Raw genomic sequence first — 4269 nt, 5'->3', positions numbered from 1 at the left:
TATCTAAAATCCTCCCTTGATTCTTTGATGGATGAGCCTATTTATAGGCTTTGGGAATGAATCACCACCATCCATTTGTTTTGGTGGATGTTGTAGATGAATTTTGGTGGATGTTGTAGGTGAAACTTGGTGGATGTTGTAGGTGAACTTGGGTGGATGTTGTAGGTGAACTTAGTGTATGATGTAGGTGAATTTGGGCGGATGTTGTAATTTTAATACAATGGTCAACATTTATTTCACCAAAATTTCAATGTTTACAAATGTAATCTTAATGCAATGGCTAACATTTATGCCACCGAAATTTCAATGTCTACAATGCTGGCTATATGTATGTGGGCCAGAGCAACAAAACCCAGCAACCAAAAAGGTTGCAGCGTGTGTATGGGAGGACAGCCCAGACAATTGGGCAGGTTGGATAACTACGGGCCAAGGCCAATGTGCATAGGCTTAGGGCTACAGGCCCTACCTAGGTAAAATCCAGGCCTAGGCCTGGTGATTATTTGCACAATGATGGTGCGATGTGTGCCGCACCATGTCCTGATTCCCCCATTTTTTTTTCAAACCCTTTAGGGTTTAGGAAAACCCTAATATGCTTCTAATTTCTTTCGATTCTTTGACTCACAAATTCCACATAGCAATTATTGCGTAATGCATTAAACAAATATATATATATTGACAAATATATGAAACATATACAATATATATATCGAAAGGTAAATATAAATGTAGGGGTTCATGCATCATGGGGAATGTTTTCATGCTTCATGGGTCGTTTCAAATATCTTCCTTTATTTTAAGCGTACCTGAGTAGCACAAAACGAATAAGCCTTTGAATTTGTAGAAGATCCTTCTCCGAAAGCCGAAATTGCATCTCCAATTCGTTGTATCACGTTCAACATAGAAAAATTAAATTGAATCAATAGCATGTAGATCAATTCAATAAAATAATTAAATTAATCATGAAAAGAATGATTAAAGACGTAATACTCCCCAGATTGAAGATCAAACTCTCTTGTCAGCGCAGTGTCAAGAGCATACTGATAATGTGTTGTAGGCATAATTTACTAAACAATTATGGAGGCCATAGAGAGAGAGGGGTGCGGCATGGATAGAGAGAAAGAGAGAGATGTGTAATTGTGAGGTGTGTGTTATTCCACCCCATTGTGCCTTTATTTATAGTAGTAGGAAGGGTAAAACCTTTCCCTTTAAGATTACAACATTTAATAGGTAATCTAATCCTAATAGGAATATAAGATACATTCCCAGATTTCCTAGGATTTACACAATCACATTCCTATTCTAAATATGACTGCAGCAACTCTGTGTTGAATAAAGATTTTTTATGACTTCTAACATGTTTGAATTCTTGTGGTATTCAAATTAAGTTACCTTGTGTTGAATAAAGATTTTTTATTATTTTTATTTTTTACTTTTAAAAAGTCTAAAATCTTATGGAAATTCATGTGTATTCAAAATTTTATTGATTTTAAAGGATTTTAAAAAGTTATGGAGTTTGATGGCAATCTCTCCCTAAGATTTTGATGAATTTCATTTTTTTCACTTATGATGACATACTCCACCACCATAATGCAATGGCTATATCATCTCATCATGACCATCTCCAATACCTATATGACCACCTTTTTATTGCTGATCGCCTCGTATATTCTACACAAAATCTCACTTGGCTCCATACGTATGGTTATAAACACACACTGTATAGCTTATATCTAGTACAATTATTATTATTTTTTATTATTAATAAGGGGCATTTTTGGTGAAAAAATTTAACATGTTATTTGACACACCCTGATCCGGAGGATCCAGGTGTGCTGGCCGTCACGTGGGCGTGACGTAACCATAAGCACGACACGGAAGCGTAACAACAACATAAATCAACAGAAATTCAAACCAAACTCAACATAACCACATACGGACATAACCGGACGAGTTACAAGTAAACACATAAGTTCAGAGCATAGGTTAACTGCAGTCAAGTAGGACTAAAATAAGAATACATCACCCTCAGGTGAGTCCTACATGTCCCAAATCTGTCAGAAAGCCGGAAAGGACCTCGTGAGCCAACCACCGCTAAACTAGAACCTGGAGGGGCGCAAAACAAAATGAGTGGGTCAGTAAAACAAATTAGTTTTGCAAAACATTTCATTAAAACAGTTATATCCCCTCGCCGTAAAAACCTGAATACTTTCCCAGAAATATATAACCATATAAAATCTCAACATTTAAATCTCAAATCTTTAACATTTTCAAGAAAACATGCCATGACATAAATCAAAATATAAATCAGGTGAAATAAGGAATCAATCGGAGACCCTGCAGTTGGTCCTATACGATTAATTCAATAGCTCAAATCTCACTAAGCCGGAGTCACCACAGTGACCTATACGGCCCTACTCTGCACATCACTCGGAACTACGTAAGGTAGTCTATACGATGAAAGGTGTAAAAATACGCTCTAGTGCTTCTCTCATCATATCATCAGCGCGCATAACTAAGGTCACCCACTAGTCGGAATCACGCCTAGTGATCTATACGACTAGCATGTCGGAACCCTCACATGGTCTGTACGACATCCACCTACTTGGATCCAAGACGAGCGTGCGGTGTGGTGAATACTAATAAGCACTAACACCTAGGGTGCAGATTATGAGCTCAAATTATATCAACATCAACCAATTCAATGCATAAATGAACTCACCTGACTTACCTTTGCCTCCACAGCACCATGCAACATGTATGCATCATATATCAATCATGTAATTCATATAACAATTCACATTTTCAAATAATTCTAGGCATGGCATGTTCAAAACATACTTTCATATAAAACATTTTTCTGGGAAAAACAGTAGTATATAGGTAATACGAAAACAAAACTGCCCACTCACTGATAAGTCGACGGGTCGTAACCCCCGTGGCGTCCCTGGATGCGGTCGTCCTCGGGATACGTCTCACCTATATGCGAAACAACTATAAAAACATTAATTTTAAGCATATCACCAATAATTCGAAATAACTTCTCATACGATGCTCAATTTTGGTATATGAATATACCACATCGACCTACTCGACGTCACGAGCGTCGGGATATTTTTAGAAAAATTTTTGGAAGCCCCACGCGCCCCCACGCGCCACACGTGGCACGGGTCCACGCGCTGGCCACGCGCAGCACGTGCAGCGCACGTGTCATCTTCCTCGCAGGGTCTCGCCGGACTGGTTCTCCGGTGGCCGGACTCCGGCCGAACTCCGGCCGATTTTCAAACTCACTATTCTCCTTCGTTTTTCACCCATTTTCTTCGTATTTTATACCAAATTGAAGCCCTAAGAGTGTACTATCACGTTGGACTAGTTTTAGGGCCTAAAAACTACGAAATCTCACCTTGCAAAAACCAAGGGTTCGGCCAAACTTGAAACCTACGATCCCGGCGTCCAAAATTCTCCAACGAACGTCCCCGAGCTTCCTTAGGACCTCCTAAAGCTCACCACAAGCTTGAAATCTCCTGAAACACAACATTTTACGTTCGCATGAACAGTACCTCAAAAATGGAGGTTCGGGATCTACGTGAAATCGAAGGTTTCACTTCCTAAAACTAGTACCAATGAACTCAGGACGTCAAAACGATGAAGATACATACCTTATTTGCCCCGATCCGTCAAGTTTTGAAGGGTTTTGGTGGTGGTCCGTACGATATGGGTGTGTGAGGGTGTGAGTTCGAGAGAGACAGAGACAGGGAAAGCACGGGGAAAGGAGAGGGAGAGAGGAAGGTCATGTGTGGTCCAAATTAATCCACACCCTCCATTTCATCCTAACCAATCATACCAAAAATCAATTTCCAATAAAATCCCATCCAACCAATGCTATTTTCAAAATAACGCTACGTACCTACGTACCTTAATGTCCAATAAGGGCAATTCTGTCATTTCACATTCCCGTCAAAAGTACCTCCGGGACGGGCTGTGACATTATTAGGTTTTGTCCAATTTTCAATTTGTGTAGAGTTTTTTTTTTTTTTTTGAGGTACAATTTGTGTAGAGTTAGGTCGCTTTTTTTTATATACCAATTTATATTTAACATCCCTAATCTACAAATTAAAGTTTCTTAATTTGTATTCATCTTCTGCACATCTTTGGAGAAAATGTATGATATTCATTGAAGTAATAAGAATGCGTACAATATTGAGAATATGATGCATTACATGGCCTCGATAAAAACCTTACGGAGGATTTCAACCTAGTCGAAGAGAAAAA

At 38.9% G+C, this 4269-nt stretch overlaps 1 long non-coding RNA gene across 1 annotated transcript; it reads right to left on the bottom strand.

The window, feature by feature from the left end:
* Positions 1-1830: 1830 nt before the first annotated feature.
* LOC114820186 (uncharacterized) lies at positions 1831-3810 on the bottom strand. The gene is made up of 4 exons (XR_003767593.2): positions 3657-3810; positions 3401-3521; positions 2910-2976; positions 1831-2103 (listed from the first exon to the last, which is right to left on the bottom strand). It is a non-coding gene; the product is annotated as an uncharacterized lncRNA (long non-coding RNA).
* Between the last annotated feature and the right edge of the window lie 459 nt (positions 3811-4269).

Source organism: Malus domestica, chromosome 12 (assembly GCF_042453785.1).
Source record: "Malus domestica chromosome 12, GDT2T_hap1".
Classification (NCBI taxonomy): Eukaryota; Viridiplantae; Streptophyta; class Magnoliopsida; order Rosales; family Rosaceae; genus Malus; species Malus domestica.
The sequence above is the reverse complement of the archived record's forward strand: the minus strand, read 5'-3'. Positions and strand labels throughout refer to the sequence as shown.